This window comes from Hemitrygon akajei, chromosome 7 (genome assembly GCF_048418815.1).
Source record: "Hemitrygon akajei chromosome 7, sHemAka1.3, whole genome shotgun sequence".
Classification (NCBI taxonomy): domain Eukaryota; kingdom Metazoa; phylum Chordata; class Chondrichthyes; order Myliobatiformes; family Dasyatidae; genus Hemitrygon; species Hemitrygon akajei.
Genome location: NC_133130.1, coordinates 163,648,446 through 163,667,585, shown reverse-complemented (window position 1 = coordinate 163,667,585; position 19,140 = coordinate 163,648,446).

Here is a 19,140-nt window from a genome sequence, read left to right as displayed (position 1 = left end):
ATAAATATCAGAAAGAATTCATAAAAATTGCATTGGCAGTAGCCAAAAAGGCTATTGCAGTTACTTGGAAATCGGATTCATACTTAAGTATAGATTGTTGGAAGAATGAAATTTTTAGCTGCATTCCACTTGAAAAAATTACTTACAATTTAAGAGATAAATATGAAATATTTCTGAAAATTTGGCACCCTTATTTACAAAAGATAGGATTAAATATATAGGTGCTCCGAAGATAAAATTATTGGTTATTTGGGGAAAGAAATAAATATACATATTAAAGCTATTATGAACTCCATGGAGCATGTGGGGATCTTCCAATATCCAGGCATCCTTTCTTTCTTTCTTTCTTTCTTTCTTTCTTTCTTTCTTTTTTCTTCTCTTTTTTTCTATAGGGATATGTTAGGGGGGAGGGGTTAAGGGGAGGGGGGAAGGGTTGATAATTTTTTTTCTTTCTGTAACCTATTTGAAAATTCAATAAAAAAATTTATTTAAAAAAAAGAAACTAGCCCTTTGGTCCATCTAGTCAGTGCCAAAATGTTAAACTGTTAAACATTTTTCTCTCATCCACATGTCTAAGAGTCTTTTAGACATCCTTAATGAATCTGTCAAACTGAGATATTGAAGATTCAGAGCTCTGAACCAAGTTCAGATTATTGTCATTCAACCGTACACATGTATAGCACCAAGCAAAACAATGTTCCTCTGCAGTAAGGTAGAGTCATAAAGTACAGCACAGAAACAGGCCTTTCAGCCCATCTAGTCCATGCCAGACCATTTAAACAGCCTACTCCCATCAGGACCATAGTCCTCCATATCCCAACCATCTACGTTCCTATTCAAACTTCTCTTAAACATTGAAATCATGCTTGTATGCACCACTTGCACTGGCAGCTCATTCCACACTCTCATGACCCTCTGAATGAAGAAGTTTGCCCTAATGTTCTCCTTAAATTTTTCACCTTTCGCCCTTTACCCATGACCTCGAGATCCAATCCTAGCGGGAAAAGCCTGCTCACGTTTACAGCACGCAACACACTACATTTAAGTCACACACATAATACAAAAAGTAGTATTACCGCAAATAAATGAACAAATATTAAGATGCACAGGCAGTGCAGATGTAAGGCCGACAGGAACATTCCCCCCTCCCCCGCCCAACCCCCTAACCTGCACCAGAACATGTCAAGTATTACATTGAGATCTAATCTTGATGACATTGATTCCTTATCAAGACAGGAAGTTGCACACTGATAAATGTTAGCAGCCAGTTAGGGCTGTCAAAAGACCTCCAAATACAGGCTGTAAATCAAATCCTGGAAGCAACACGGGCCACGATAGACAGAGGCAACACTTCAGTATGGTGACTGGTATTCACAACTGTTGGCAAATTCTGGATCACGTCGAACTCAACGTGGGACTGCCACTGGCACTCCAGCTCCAAATTTTTCCTCAGGGTTTACTCCTGAGTGGGTATAGCCACAAGGCAGCAGACGTTAGAGATCAGAATTTGAGCCAGCCACTGCTGATGAACCCCATCTGCCCAGAACGACAGGTTTTAGGGTGCTAGTAACACACCTTTTCTCTTCTCTGTCAGTAGAAATGGACTTAATGCCCTGGAGCTGGATTTGGTTGTCAGAAGCTGTTTGTGCTGCACACCACTTGGACCGTTTAATAGGTCACGGGAGCTTATCCCCACTATGCCTCCTAGCTATAACAACTTTAAGGAACCAGCTGAGGCACATACATTACTGACATTTAGAAGGCTCTTGAACAGGTACATGAACAGGAAAGTTTTTGAAGTATAAGGGCAAACCACAGGCAAATTGGTCTGACTATGATGGAATCTTGGCTGTCACAGAACTGTTGGGACTAAGGGCCTGTTTCTGTACTGTGTGACTCTGGGGTCTATGATTATAATCAAAGTCATGCAGTGTTTCTAGATCTGGGCAAGCTTTGTGGGATCAATATTCTTTCTACTTTCATCCAGCCTTTTACTGACTTAGAGATATAATTGGTAACAAAGCTGTGGCAAGCAATTACATCTATACGACCAATTAAACTACTAACCTGTATGCCTTTGGAATGTGGAAAGAAACCCACACCGTCATAAAGACTCCAACAAGAGCTGATCAGAAACCATTAGCCAGCAACAGACAAAAAACGTAAGTGAATGATAGTATCACTAGGGAAAAAGAAAAGATACTTTTGTGTGGAAAAGTAATGAAGAGCTTTTTAGGGACTTTGAGAAGTCAGTTGGTCTGCTCTCTGACAGCCTCCCACTCATTAGTGGGAAGGAAAGTTCCTGACACTTCCATCACTGCTATTCCACACAAACTGTCCTTTCATTCTCACTGCCGTTCCTGTTCTCCATTCCATCTCCTTTCTGGTGCTGCCTGGTTTCTGATCGGCTATTGGTATTTTGGTAATAGGGTTTGAGTTGATCATTATGATAAGGAACAAGATACAGTGTCCTGTATACTCTTCATACAGATCAAATCATTACACAGTGCTTTGAGCTAGAACAATGCAGAATAAAGTGAAATAGGTACCAAGCAAGTACAGTGCAGGCAGGCAATAAAGTTCAAGAACATAACGAGGTAGACTGTGAGATCAGATGTCCATAATAATGGACTAGGGAACCATTTAACCATCTGATAACAGTGGGGTAGAAGCTGTCCTTGAGCCTGGTGCTACATAAGACATAGGAGCAGAATTAGGCTATCTGACCAATCAAGCCTGTTCCACCATTCACTCATGGCTGATCCTTTTCCCATCCCTCCTCAGCCCCACTCCCCGGCCTTCTCACATAACCTCTGATACTGTGGCCAATCAAGCACCTATCAACCTCCGGCTTACACACACCCTATGACCTGGCCTCCACAGCTGCTTATGGTAACAGATTCAGAATCAGAATCAAGTTTATTATCACCGGCATGTAATGTGAAACTTGTTAGCTTAGCAGCAGCAGTTCAATGCAATACATAGTATAGAAGAAAAAAAATAATAAATAAGTAAATCAATTACAGTATTTGTATATTGAATGGATTAAAAATGTGCAAAAAACAGAAATACTATATATTAAAAAAGTGGGGCAGTGTTCAAGGGTTCAATGTCCATTTAGGAATTGGATGGCAGAGGGGAAGAAGCTGTCCTGAATCGCTGAGTGTGTGTGCCTTCAGGCTTCTGTACCTCCTACATGATGGTAACAGTGAAAACAGGGCATGCCCATTCTACAAATTCACCACCCTCTGGCAAAAGAAATCTCTCCACATCTCTGTTTTAAATGGAGCTCCTGCACCCTGAGGCTTGTTCTTGACTCCCCCTACTATGGGAAACATCCTCTCCACATCTACTCTACCTTCAAAATGTTTTACTAAGATCTCCCCTCATCCTTCTAAATTCCAGCGAATGCAGACCCAGAGCTATCAAACGTTTCTCGTATGATAACCCTTTCATTCCTGGAATCATCCTGGTTAACCTCCTCTGAATTTATCTTTTCTTAGATAAGGAGCCCAATACTGTTCACAATACTCAAGGTGAGGCCTCACAGTGCCTTATAAAGCTTCAGCATCACATCCCCGCTCTTATATTCTAGACCTCTTGAAATGAATGCTAACATGGCATTTGCCTTCCTCATCACCGACTCAACCTGCAAGTTAACCTTTAGGGTGTTCTGCACAAGGACTCCCAAGTCCCTCTGCATCTCAGATTTTTGGATTTTCTCTCTGTAGAAAATAGTCTGCACATTTATTTCTTTTACCAAATTACATGACCATGCATTTTCCAACATTATATTTAATTTGCCACTTTCTTGCCCATCTGGAAGTGTATCAATGATGTTGTCCCCCAGAAGTCAGTCAGGGTCTTCCCAAACCAGAAACCCTGGATCAATTTAGTTCTGTGCGAGCAGCACTTACAGCGCGACATCGAGCTTACATCGCTGGCAATCAGCTAGGGATCAAGAAAAGCAGCTATGATCTGTGCAAAGCTATCAAAGCTGCGAAACAACAATATAGGGAGAAGATTGAGTCAAGATTCACAACAAATAGCACACGTGACTTGTGGCGAGGGCTGCATACCATCGCAGACTTCAAAGCCAAATGTTGTGGTGCCGCTAACATCACAGCCTCTCTCCCAGATGAGCTCAATCACTTTTATGCGCAGTTCGATGTCACTACCTCTGAGCCTCCAAGGAAAGCCACCGCTACAACCTGCAACCTGGTCATCTCTGAGGCTGAGGTGCACAGGTGTTTCCAACGAGTGGACAGTGGCAAAGCTGCGGGTCCGGACAACATCCCAGGGCAAGTACTTAGGATGTGTGCAGCACAACTGGCAGATGTGTTTACAGACATTTTTAATCTCTCCCTCTCCCAGTGTAGAGTGCCCTCCTGATTGTCCCTGTACCAAAAAAGACCAAGGTAACATGTCTGAACAACTGGCGTCTTGTCATACTCACCTCAATAGTAAGCAAATGCTTTGAGAGGCTGGTCAAGGATTACATCTGCAGCTTGCTATCACCCAAATTCGACCTCCTACAATTCGCCTACCGACACAACTGATCAACAGATGACGTAATAGCCAATGGTCTACATACCGTCTTTACGCATCTGGAGAAGAAGGATCTTATGTGAGAATGCTGTTCTTAGACTACAGTTCAGCATTCAACACCATCATTCCATCCAGACTCAACAGGAAGCTCAGAGACCTCGACCTTCACCCTGCCTTGTGCAGCTGGATCCCGGACTTCCTGTCAAATCGCCAGCAGGTTGTAAATGTGGGCTCCCTCACCTCCAACCCTCTGACTCTCAATTCAGGAGCCTCTCAGGGCTGCAAACTGAGTACTCCCTGTACACCCATGACTGTATCACCACCCACAGCTCTAATCTGCTAATTAAATTTGCCAATGACACTACATTGATTGGCCTTACCTCAAACAATAACAAGGTGGCCTACAGGGGAGAAGTCATCACCCTGACACAGTGGTGTCAAGAAAACAACCTCCCCCTCAATGTCACAAAAACAAAGGAGCTGGTTGTGGATTACAGAAGGAATGAAGACGGCCTAACCCCTATTGACATCGATGGATCTGGGGTTGAGAGGGTGAACAGCTTCAAGTTCCTTGGCATCCACATCACTGAGGATCTCACGTGGTCTGTACACACCAGCTGTGTGGTGGAAAAGGCACAACAGCACCTCTTTCACTTCAGGCGGTTCAGGAAGTTTGATATGAAACATAGAACATAGAAACTTAGAAAACCTACAGCACAATACAGGCCCCCAGATCCTAAGAACTTTCTACAGGGGCACAGTTGAGAGCATCCTGACTGGCTGCATCACTGCCTGTACCTCCCACAATTGCAGAGAGTGGTGCTGACAGCCCAGCGCATCTGGAATTGTGAACTTCCCATGTTTCAGGACATCTACAAGGACAGGTGTGTAAAAAGGGCCCGTAGGATCATTGGGAACCCAAGCCATCCCAACCACAATCTATTCCAGCTGCTGCCATCTGGGAAATGGTACCACAGCATAAAAGATAGGACCAACAGGCTCCAGGACAGCTTCTTCCACCAGGCCATCAGACTGATGAACTCTCACTGATCTGAGTGTACTCTATATTACATTGACAGTTCTATTTATCATAAATTATTATAAATTACTATGGCTGTGTATTGCACATTTAGATGGAGATGTAACGTAAAGATTTTTACTCCTCATGAGTGTGAAGGATGTAAGAAATAAAGTCAATTCAATTCAATTCTCCTAATCCGTCTAAGTCCTTCAGCACAATAAGTCTTCCCGTTCCTTCAACACTATGTGTCCCTCCACCAATCTTCGTATCATCTGCAAACTTGGCCACAAAGCGGTGTATTCCATCATCTAAGTCATTTATGTACAGCATAAAAAGAAACGGCCCAAACACGGACACCATTGGAAAATCACTAGTCACTGGCAGCCAACCAGCAAAGGATCCTTTTCTTCCCGCTTGCTGCCTCCTACCAATTAGAAAATGTTCTAACCATGTTAGTAAGTTTATGTAATACCATGGGCTCTTAACTTGCTAAGCAGTCTCATGTGCGGCAGCTTGTCAAAGGCCTTCTGAAAATCCAAGATTACAACATCCACTACATCCCCTTTACCTATCCTACTTGTAATCTCTCAAAGAATTCCAACAGGTTTGTCAGTCAAGATTTTCCATTAAAGAAACCATGCTGACTTTGTCCTATCTTGTCCCATGTCACCAAGTAATCCATAACTTCATCCTTAACAATTGACTCCAACATCTTCCCAGTCACTGAGGTCTGGCTAACTGGTCTATAGTTTCCTTTCTGCTGCTTCCCTCCTTTCTTGAAGGGTGGAGTAACATCTGCAATTCTCCAGTCCTCTGGAACCATGCCAATGATTCCTGAATGATCATTACTAATGCCTTCAAAATTGCTACAACTCCCTCTTTCACAACCTTAGGGTATAGTTTATCTGGTCCGGGTGACTTATGTACCTTTAGGTCTTTCAGCTTTTTGAGCACCTTCTCGCTTGTAACAGTAACTGCACTCACTTCTCTTCCTTCACACACTACACCATCAGGCATACTGCTAGTGTCTTCCACAGTGAAGACTGATGCAAAATACCCATTTAATTCACTGACATCTCCGTGGCCTCCGTTATTATTTCTCCAACCTCATTTTCTAGCGGTCTAATATCCACTCTCAAGTCTCTTTTAATTTTTATATACTTGAAAAAGCCTTTTTCTATCCACCTTGATATTGTTTGCTAGCTGGCTTTCATATTTCATTTTTTCGCTCCTAATGATTCTTTTAGTTGCTCTCTGTAGGTTTTTAAAAGGTTCCCAATCCTCTGTCTTCCCACTCATTTTTGCTTTGTTGTATGCCCTCTTCTTTTGTTTTTTGTCAGTATCTCCAGTTGAACTTTGTCTTTTTGTGTGTTTTCCCCCTAGCTGTCAGTCTGTGGTTTTGTATTGCCATGTGCTCTTGTTTGCTTTCATGCCCCATGTGCTCCTGCCCCCGCTCCTGTTCTACTCCGGCCCCTGTGTCACTGAGTACCCCGCCTCTCACCTGTTTCTCATTGTTACCTGTTTTGCTGCCACTTCTGTCTCATTGTGCTCTACCTATCATCTGCCTCTCTGTTTATTGCTCAGTGTATTTCAGTCCTGTGTTTTCCCCTGTTTGTTGCCAGATTGTGCCAATGAATTTTCCTGAGCCTTTCCAGCATGTCTGTCTGTTTCCTGATTCTGGTTTTTGGATTTCTCTGGGTGTTTTTATCTCTGCCTGAACTTTGATGCTGACTTTGTTTGCACTTTGGGGTTTGTTACTCAATTAATATCACTGTGTGCACAGTATTGGGTCTGTGATTGGATCCCTGCTCCAGCACCCTGACACTTTTACATTAGCTTTGATTTCCCTTGTCAGCCATGGCTGTACTATTTTGCCATTTGAGTATTTCTCTTTTTTTTGGAATACATGTATCCTGCACCTTCCTTATTTGTCCCAGAAACTCAAGTCATTGCTGTTCTGCTGTCATCCTGCCATAATTTCCTTCCAATTAAGTTAGGCCACCTCCTTTCTCATACCCATGTAATTTCCTTTACTCCACTGAAATACTGCTGCATCAGATTTTATTTTTGCCCAATCAGACTTAAAGTTTAACTCAATCACATTGTGATCACTGCCTCCTAAGGGTTCTTTTACCTTAAGCTCCCTAATCACCTCTGGTTCATTACATAACACCCAATCCAGTATAGCTGATCCCCAAGTATGCTCAACTACAAACTGCCCTAAAAAGCTATCTCATAGGCATTCAACAAACTCACTCTCTTGAGATCCATTTCCAATCAGATTTTCCCAATCGACCTGCATGTTCAAATCTCCCATGACTATCATGATGTTGTCATTCTGACAAATCTGTTCTATTTCCTGTTGTAATCTGTGGTCTACCTCCCAGCTACTGTTGGGAGGCCTATGTATAAATGCCATCAGGGTCCTTTAACCTATGCAGTTTTTAAACTAAACCCATAAGGATTCAGCATCTTCCCATCCTATGTCATATATTTCTAATTGTTTGGTGCCATTCTTTACCAGTGGAGCCACACCTTCCCCTCTTCCTACCTTCCTATCCCTCCGATATAATGTGTAACCTTGGATATTCGGCTCCCAACTACAACAATCCTTCAGTCATGGTTCAGTGATGGCCACAATATAATTACTGACAATATGCAAAAGTGAACAAGTATTTCAAATACTCCCTGCATTGAGATATAACACTTTGAGATTTGTATTTGCTACCCTTTCTGATTCTGCATCCCTAATGCACTGATACTCACCCTACTGGCTGCAATTTTGTCCTATCATCTGCCTGCCCTTCCTGACAGTCTGACTGCACACGCTATCTTCCCTTTTTTACCATCCGTCCTATCCTGAGATCATTCACTCTGGTTTCCCCCCCTCCCTACCCGCCAAATTAGTTATATATATACACACACACACTCCCAGAGAAGGGTATCAGCCCGAAAAGTTGAATGTACTCTTTTCCAGAGCTGCTGCCTGGCCTGCTGAGTACTTCCAGCACTTTGTGTGTTGCTTGGATTTCCAGCATCTACAGATTTTTTTCTTATTTGTGATTGGACCACAACGTCAAATATTTTCAAGTTTTTCTATCTTCTGCCCAATAAAAGGGTGAAGTGAGAATATTCAGGGTGGACAAGGTCTCTGATTATGTTCCATGTTTCTGGGTGTTGTATTTCGAAGGGCCTAACCTGATGGCAAGGTATTGGTGTGGTTGTAAAGGAGACAGGTCAGTGGCTATATTTCACCTGGGGTTTGAGGAGATTTGGTTTGTCACCAAAAACACTTGAAAACTTCTGTAGATGTACCAAAGATTGGAGTCTATTATTAAGGATGAAGTTTCAGGGTACTTGGTGATTAATGACAATGTAAGTCAAAGGCTGCATGACTTCTGTGAAGGGAAATCTTTCCTGACAAATCTGTAACATTTCTTCGAAGATGCTATGGAAAGGGATAAAATCAGACGAAATGGTTAAGTGCTTAACTGGGGAAGGGCTAACTTTGAAGGGATGAGGCAGGAACTAGTGAGAGTAAATTGGAAACAGATGTTCAAAGGGGAAACATCTTCTGTAACACATTACAGAAGTAATGTGGGAGAAGTTTAGGGAACCATGGCTGACGAAACACGTGAGGAGACTCGTCAAGAGGAAAAAGGAAGCATATGTTAGATATAAGAAGCAGGAGGTAGGAGGGGCTTATGAGAAATATAGGGTAGCCAGGAAGGAGCTAAAGAAAGGACTTAGGAGAGCTCAAAGGGGGCATGAGAAGGCCTTAGCATGTAGGATTAAGGAGAGCCCCAAGGCGTTCTATGTGTATGTGAAGAATAGGAGGATGACAAGAATGAAGGTGGGACTGCTAAAGGATAAAGAGGGCAACATGTGCCTGGAAGCAGAGGAGGTTGGGGAGGTCCTAAATGAATACTTTGCTTCAGTATTCACAAGTGAAAAGGACCTTGATTAGGATGAGGTCGAAGTAGAGTGGGCCTGGGTGCTGGACAATGTGGAGATTAAGGAAGAAGTGCTGGATCTTCTTAAAAACATAAAGATTGATAAATCCCCAGGGCCGGATATGAAATACCCCAGGTTGTTGTGGGAATTGAGAGAAGAGAGCATTAGCTATGATCTTTGAATCCTCTTTGGCTGCAGGGGAAGTGTCGGAGGACTGGAGAATGGCAAATGTAGTTCCCTTGTTTAAAAAAGATAATAGGGAGAAACCCGGGAACTATAGACCAGTGAGTCTTACTTCGGTGGTCTGCAAACTACTGGAAAGGATTCTTACGGATAGGATCTACGAGCATTTGGAGAAGTATAGTCTACTCATGGATAGTCAACATGGCTTTGTGAAGGGAAGATCGTGCCTCACGAGCCTGACTGAGTTTTTTGAAGAGGTAACAAAAGAAATTGATGAGGGTAGGGCAGTGGATGTGGTCTACATGGACTTTAGCAAAGCATTTGACAAGGTCCCTCATGAGAGACTCATTCCGAAAGTCATGAGGCATGGGATAAGTGGAACCTTGGCTGTTTGGATAAAAAATTGGCTTAAAGAAAAAAAGCAGAGGGTAGTTGTGGAAGGAAAGTATTCTGCCTGGAGGTCGGTGACTAGTGGAGTGCCAGAGGGATCTGTCCTGGGACCCCTGCTATTTTTATAAATGACCTGGATGTAGAGGCAGAAGGATGGGTGAGTAAGTTTGCGGATGACACGAAGATTGGAGGAGTTGTGGATGGAGCTGTAGGTTGTCGAAGGTTACAAGAGGATATAGACAGGCTGCAGAGTTGGGCAGAAAAATGGCAGATGGAATTCAACCTGGACAACTGTGAGGTGATGCATTTTGGAAGGACAAACCAGAAGGCTGAGTACAGGATTAATGGTCAGTTACTTTAGAGTGTGGATGAACAAAGGGACCTTGGGGTTCATATCCATACTTCCCTCAAGGTCGTTGCACAGGTTGATAGGGTAGTTAAGAAGGCCAAAGGGATGCTAGGCCTCATTAACAGGGGGATTGAGTTCAAGAGTAGAGAGGTCATGTTGCAACTCTACAATTCTCTGGTGAGATCGCACTTAGAGTATTGTGTTCAATTCTGGTCACCTAATTATAGGAAGGATGTGGAAGCTATGGAGAGAGTGTAGAGGAGATTTACCAGGATGTTGCCTAGATTGGAAAACAAGTCTTAAGAGGCAAGGTTAGCAGAGCTAGGACTTTTCTCTTTGGAGCATAGAAGGATGAAAGGAGACTTGATAGAGGTCTACAAGATTGAGAGGCATAGATAGGGTGGATAGTCAGTACCTGTTTCCCAGGGCACCAATAGCAAACACAAGAGGGCATATGTACAAAATTAAGGGAGGAAAGTTTAGGGGAGACATCAGGGGTAAGTTTTTTACACAGAGGGTTGTGAGTGCCTGGAATGACTTGCCAGGGATGGTGGTGGAGGCTAAAACATTAGGGGTATTTAAGAGCCTCTTGGACAGGCACATAGATGAAAGAAAAATGGAGGGTTGTGGGGTAGTGTGTGTTTAGTACTTTTTTAAAGGATTATATGGGTCAGCACAACATGGAGGGCTGAAGGGCCTGTACTGTGCTGTAGTGTTCTATGGTTCTAAGTAACAAGCAGGGTGGACAAAGGAGAGTCAGTGGATGTCACTTAAGTTTTCAGAAGGTACTTGATAAGGTGACACACATGAAGCTGCTTAACAAGATGGAATCCTATGGTATTACAGGAAAGATACTGGCATGGATAGAGAAACGGCTGACAGGCAGGAGGCAGCGAGTGGGAATAAAAGGGGCCTTTTCTGGTTGGCTGCGGGTGATTAGTGGTGTTCCTCAGGGGTCAGTATTGGGACCGCTACTTTTCACATTGTTTGTCATTGATTTAGATAATGGAATTGATGGCTTTGTGGCAAAGTTTGCAGATGATATGAAGATAGGTGGAGGGGTCGGTAGTGCTGAGGAAGCAATGTGATTGCAGCAGGACTTAGACAAATTGGAAGAATGGACAAAAATGTGGCAGATAGAATTCAGTGTTGGGAAATGTCTGATAATGCATTTTGATAAAAGGACCAATAGTTATCATTAACATTATCTAAATGAGGAGAAAATTCAAACAATGGCAGTGTAGAGGGAGTTCCTTGAGTAAGACTCCCAGAAGGTTAATTTACAGGTTGAGTCTGTGGTAAAGAAGTCAAATCCAATGTTCAGACCATAAGACAGTTGTAAGACCTAAAGATATAGGAGCATAAGTAGGCCATTTGGCCCATCGAGTCTGCCCCACCATTCAATCATAGCTGATCCAATTCTTACAGTCACCCCCACTCCCCTGACTTCTCCCCATACCCTTTGATGCCCTGGCTAATCAGGAACCTATCTATCTCTGCCTTAAATGCAATAACTTGGCCTACACAGCCATTCATGGCAACAAATTCCACAGATTTACCATCCTCTGACTAAAGTAATTTCTCCACATCTTTGTTCTAAATAGATGTCCTTCAATCCTGAAGTCATGCCCTCTTGCCCTAAACTCCGCTACCATGGGAAATAACTTTGCCATATCTAATGTTTTCAGGCCTTTTAACATTTGGAATGTTTCTATGAGATCCTCCCTCATTCTCCTGAACTCCAGGGAATACAGCCCAAGAGCTGCCCAATGTTCCTCATCGGTAAACTTTTCATTCCTGGAATCATTCTTGTGAATCTTCTCTGAACCCTCTCCAATGTCAGTAAATCCTTTCTAAAATAATTAGCACAAAACTGCACACAATACTCCAAATGTGGTCTCACGAGTGCCTTATAGAGCCTCAACATCACATCCCCGCTCTTATATTCTATACCTCTAGAAATGAATGGCAACATTGCATTCACCTTCTTCACAACTGACCCAACCTGGAGGTTAACCTTTAAGCTATCTTCCACAAGGACTCCCAAATCCCTTTGCATCTCTGCATTTTGAATTCTCTCTCCATTTAAATAATAGTCTGCTTGTTTATTTCTTCCACCAAAGTGCATGACCATATTACTTTCCAACATTGTATTTCATTTGCTGCTTCTTTGCCAATTCCCATAAACTATCTGTCTCTCTGTTTCCTCAACACTACCCACTCCTCCACCCATCTTTGTATCATCAGCAAATTTAGCCACAAATCCATTAATCCCATAGTCCAAATCATTGACATACATTGTAAAAAGCAGCTATCCCAACACTCCCCTGTGGTACACCATTGGTAACTGGCAGCCAGCCAGAATAGGATCCCTTTATTCCCATTTTCTGTTTTCTGCTGATCAGCCAATGCTCCATCCATGCTAGTAACTACCCTGTAATACCATGGGCTCTTATCTTGTTAAGCAGCCTCATGTGCGGCACCTTGTCAAAGGCCTTCTGAAAATCCAAGTACACCACATCTACTGCATCTCCTTTGTCTACCTTGCTTGTAATTTCCTCAAAAAATTGCAGTAGGTTAGTCAGGCAGTATCTTCCTTTCAGGAAACCATGCTGGCTTTGCCCCATCTTGTCATGTGTTTCTGTACTTTGTAATTTCATCCCTAACAATCAATTCCAACAACTTCCCAACCACTGATGTCAAGCTAACAGGTCTATAGTTTCTTTTCTGCTGCCTCCCACCCTTCTCAAATAGCGGAGTAACATTTGCAATTTTCCAGTCATTCAGTACAATGCCAGGATCTATCGATTCTTGAAAGATCATTGTTAGTGCCTCCACAATCTCTCCAGCTACTTCCTTCAGAACCCGAGGGTGCATTCCATCAGGTCCAGGAGATTTATCCACCCTCAGACCATTAAGCTTCCTGAGCACCTTCTCAGTTGTAATACTGGGTCCCTTACCTCTGAAAGGATGTGTTGTCATTGGAGAGAGTCCAGAGGAGGTTCACGAAGATGATTCTTGGAATGAAGGGGTTAACGTTCGAGAATTATTTGGAAGCTTTGGGCCTGTACTCACTAGAATTTAGAAGAATGTGGGGGAGGGGGTGAAATCTCATTGAAACCTATCTAATATTGAAAGGACTAGATAAGGTGGATGTGGAGAGGATGTTTTCTATCCAAAACTAGAGGCCACAGCCTCAAAATCGAGGGCCATCCTTTTCAAACGGGTAAGGAGAATTTTTTTTAGCCAGAGGGAAGTGAATCTGTGGAATGGTCTGCCACAGACTCCAGTGGAGGCCAAATCTGTGAGTATATTTAAAGCAGAGGTTGATAGCTTCCTGATTGGTCAGTGTATCAGAGGATATGGCAAGAAAGCAGATGTATGGGATTGAGTGGGATCCCATCAGCCATGATGGAATGGCAGAGCAGACTGAAAGGGCTGATTGACCTAATTTTGCTCCCAGGTCTTATGGTCTGATGGTACCATGGAGAGCATTCTGACTGGCTTCATCTCCATCTCATACAGGGGTGAGATACTGTACAGAATATAGAAACATAGAAAACCTACAGCACAATACAGGTCCTTCGGCCCACAAAGTTGTGCCAAACATGTCCCTACCTTAAGGACTTACCTATAGCCCTCTATTTTTCCAAGCTCCATGTACCTATCCAAAAGTCTCTTAAAAGACCCTATCATATCCGTCTCCACCAGCATTGCCGGCAGTCCATTCCACACACTCACCACTCTCTGAGTAAAAAAAACTTACCCCTGACATTTCCTCTCTACCTACTCCCCAGCACCTTAAAACTGTGTCCTCTTGTGGTAACCATTTCAACCCTGGGAAAAAGCCTCTGACTATCCACACGATCAATGCCTCTCATCATCTTGTACACCTCTATCAGGTCACCTCTCATCCTCCATCATTCCAAGGAGGAAAGGCCGAGTTCACTCAACCTATTCTCATAAGGCATGCTCCCCAATCCAGGCGACATCCTTGTAAATCTCTGCACCCTTTCTATGGTTTCCACATCCTTCCTGTAGTGAGGCCACCAAAACTGAGCACAGTACTCCAAGTGGGGTCTGGCCAGCTGCAACATTACCTCTCGGCTCCTAAATTCAATTCCCTCTGACCAGGGTCCTATATAGCTGCAACATTACCTCTTGGCTCCTAAATTCATTTCCATGATTGATGAAGGCCAATACACCATACACCTTCTTAACCACAGAGTCAACCTGCGCAGCTGGTTTGAGTGTCCTATGGACTTGGACCCCAAGATCCCTCTGATCCTCCACATTGTCAAGAGTCTTACCATTAATACTATATTCTGCCATCAAAATGAACCACCTCACACTTATCTGGGTTGAATTCCATCTGCCACTTCTCAGCCCAGTTTTGCATTCTATCAATGTCCGACTGTAACCTCTGACAACCCTCCACACTATCCACAACACCTCCAACCTTTGTGTCATCAGCAAACTTACTAACCCATTGCCCCACTTCCTCATCCAGGTCATTTATAAAAATCACGAAGAGTAAGGGTCCCAGAACAGATCCATGAGGCATACCACTGGTGACTGACCTCCATGCAGAATACAACCCATCTACAACCACTCTTTGCCTTCTGTGGGCAAGCCAGTTCTGGATCCACAAAGCAATGTCCCCTTGGATCCCATGCCTCCTTACTTTCTCAATAAGTCTTGCATGGGGTAGCTTATCAAATGCCTTGCTGAAATCCATATACACTACATCTGTTGCTCTACCTTCATCAGCGTGTTCAGTCACATCCTCAAAAAATTCAATCAGGCTTGTAAGGCACAACCTGCCTTTCATAAAACCATGCTGATTATTCCTAATCATATTATACCTCTCCAAATGTTGATAAATCCTGAATCTCAGGATCTTCTCCATCAACTTACCAACCACTGAAGTAAGACTCACTGGTCTATAATTTCCTGGGCTAGCTCTACTCCCTTTCTTGAATAAGGGAACAACATCTGCAACCCTCCAATCCTCCGGAACCTCTCCCGTCCCCATTGATGATGCAAAGATCGTCACCAGAGGCTCAGCAATCTCCTCCCTCACCTCCCACAGTAGCCTGGGGTACATCTCATCCAGTCCCAGTGACTTATCCAACTTGATGCTTTCCAAAAGCTCCAGCACATCCTCTTTCTTAATATCTACATGCTCAAGCTTTTCAATCTGCTGCAAGTCATCACTATTATCACCAAAAGCCTTTTCCATAGTGAATACTGAAGTAAAGTTTTCATTAAATACCTCTGCTATTGCCTTCGGTTCCATACACACTTTCCCACTGTCACATTTGATAGGTCCTATTCTTTCACGTCTTATCCTCCTGCTCTTCACATACTTGTAGAATGCCTTGGGGTTTTCCTTAATCCTGCCCGCCAAGGCCTTCTCATGGCCCCTTCTGGCTCTCCTAATTTCCTTATGAAGCTCCTTCCTATTAGCCTTATAATATTCTAGATCTCTAACATTACCTAGCTCTCTGAACCTTTTGTAAGCTTTTCTTTTCTTCTTGACCAGATTTATTACAGCCTTTGTACACCACGTTTCCTGTACCCTACCATAACTTCCCTTTCTCAGTGGAACGTATCTATGCAGAACTTCACACAAATATTCCCTGAACATTTGCCATGTTTCTTCCGTACTTTCACTTGAGAACATCTGTTTCCAACTTAAGCTTCCAAGTTCCTGCCTGATAGCCTCAAAATTCCCCTTACTCCAATTAAACACTTTTCTAACGTGTCTGTTCCTATCTCTCTCCAATGCTATTGTAAAGGACATAGTATTATGATCACTATCTCCAAAATACTCTCCCACTGAGAGATCGGACACCTGATGTGCTCAGACTGATGGCTTGAGATGTGTCTATTTTAATGCAAGGAGTATTATGAACAAAGCGGATGAGCTTAGAGCGTGGATCAGTACTTGAAATTATGATGTTGTAGCCATTACAGAGACTTGGATGGCTCAGGGGCAGGATTGGTTGCTTCAAATGCCAGGCTTTAGATGTTTCAGAAAGGATAGGAAGGGAGGCCAAAGAGGTGGGGGAGTGGCACTGTTGATCAGAGATGGTGTCACGGCTGCAGAAAAGGAGGAAGTCATGGAGGGATTGTCTACTGAGTCTCAGAGGGTCGAAGTTAGGAACAGGAAAGGGTCAATAACTCTACTAGGTGTTTTTTATAGACCACCCGATAGCAACAGGGACATCAAGGAGCAGATAGGGAGACAGATTCTGGAAAGGAGTAATAATAACAGGGTTGTCGTGATGGAGATCTTAATTTCCCAAATATTGATTGGCATCTCACTAGACCAAGGGGTTTAGATGGCATGGAGTTTCTTCCGTACTTTTCCTTGAGAACATCTGTTTCCAATTTAAGCTTCCAAGTTCCTGCCTGATAGCCTCATAATTCCCCTTACTCCAATTAAATGCTTTTCTAACTTGTCTGTTCCTATCTCTTTCCAATGCTATGGTAAAGGAGATAGAATTATGATCACTATCTCCAAAATGCTCTCCCACTGAGAGATCTGACACCTGACCAGGTTCATTTCCCAATACCAGATCAAGTACAGTCTCTCCTCTTGTAGGCTTATCTACATATTATGTCAAGAAACCTTCCTGAACACACCTAACAAACTCCACCCTATCTAAACCCCTTGCTCTAGGGAGATGCCAATCTATATTTGGGAAATTAGAATTTCCCATCACGACAGCACTGTTATTATTACGCCTTTCCAGGATCTGTTTCCCTATCTGTTCCTCGATATCCCTGTTACTATTGGGCAGCCTATAAAATCACCCAGTAAAGTTGTTGACCCCTTCCTGTTCATAATCCCCACCCACAGAGACTCCGTAGACAATCCCTCCATGGTGTTCACCTTTTCTGCAGAAAGTTGTAAAATTAGTCAGTTCCGTCATGGGCTCTAGCCTCTGTTGCATCCAAGACTCTTCGAGGAGTGGTGCCTGAGGAAGATGGCTTCCACCAGTAAGGACCCCCACCACCCAAAACCTTTTCTCTTCTCATTATTGCTGTCAGGAAGAAGGCACACACACTGCTATTCAGTAGCAGCTTCTTCCCCTCTGCCATCTGATTTATAAGTGGACATGGAACCCACGTAAACTACCTCACAGCTTTTTTTTATTTATTTCTGTTTTACACTACTTAGTTTAACTTAACTATTTAATATACACATATATACTTACTGTAATTCAGTTTTTTCTATGTTTATGATGTATTACATCGTACTGCTGCTGCACAGTTAACAAATTTCATGACATACGCTGGTGATATTAAACCTGATTCTGATTCTACCTCTGATGTTGGCTGTCTGGTTGAGATAGGAAGGAGTATCTAGAGTTCACAGAGGCGAGGCTGGTTCCTGCGATGTGCTGAGCAGTGTCCACAACTCTCTGCAGTTTTCTGCCACCCTAAGTAGAGCAGTTGCCGTCCCAAACCATGATGCAGATGGACAGAATGCTTTCTATAAAAACACAAAATGCTGGCAGAACTCAGCAGGCCAGACATCATCTATGGGACGAGGTAGTGACGACGTTTCGGCCTGCTGAGTTCTGCCAGCATTTTGTGTTTTTATTTATCTCCAGCATCTGCAGATTCACTCGTGTTGCCTTTGAATGCTTTCTATGCTGCGTTGATAAAAACTGGTAAAGCCAACAGGGACATGTTGAATTTCTTTTACCTCCTGAGGAAGTAGAGGTGTAGTTGATCTTCCTTGGCTGTGACGTCAATGTGGGTGGACGACGGCAGTATATAATGATGTTCAGATCTAAGAACTTGAAGCTCTCAACATCAACATAGTTGATTTAAACAGAAGCTTGAATACAATCCCCCTTTCGAAAGTCAATAAAATACTCTTTTGTGTTGTTGACATTGAGGGAAATGTTATTTGATATACAATCTACTATGGTGGTATCATCTACAAACTTGTTGATAGAGGTAAAGCAGCATCTGATCAGTCATGAATGTACATGGTGTAGAGTTGGGGGCTGAGTATGCACCCTTATGGAGCACCAGTGTTGAGAATAATCTTGGCAGAGATGTTGCTGCCTCTCCTTACTGAATTGGGGTTTGTTGAGTCTGCTCTGTCATTCCATCATGGCTGATCATTTCTTCCTCTCCACAGCTTTCTCTGTGTAACCTTTGATGCCATGTCCAATCAAGAACTTATCAATCTCTGCCTTAAATACACCCAGTGACCTGGCCTCCACAGCTGCCTGTGGCAACAAATTCCACAAATTCACCACCTTCCAGCTAAAGAAATTTCTCTGCATTTCTGTTGTAAATGGATATCCCTCTATCCTGAAGCTGTGCCTCCTTGTCCTAGACTCCCCCACCATGGGAAACATCCTTTCTACATCTACTCTGTTTAGGTCTTTCAACATTTGGAAGGTTTCGATGAGATCTCCTCTCATCCTTCAAAGTTCCAGTGAGTACAGAACCAGAGCTATCAAACGTTCCTCGTATGATAACCCTTTCATTCCCGAAATCATCCTTGTGAACCTCCCCTGAACCCTCTCCAATGCCAGCACATCTTTTCTTAGATGAGGAGCCCAAAACTGTTCACAATACTCAAGGTGAGGCCTCACCCAGTACCTTATAAAGCCTCAGAATCACATCCCTGCTTTTGTATTAAAGAACTCTTGAAATGAATGCT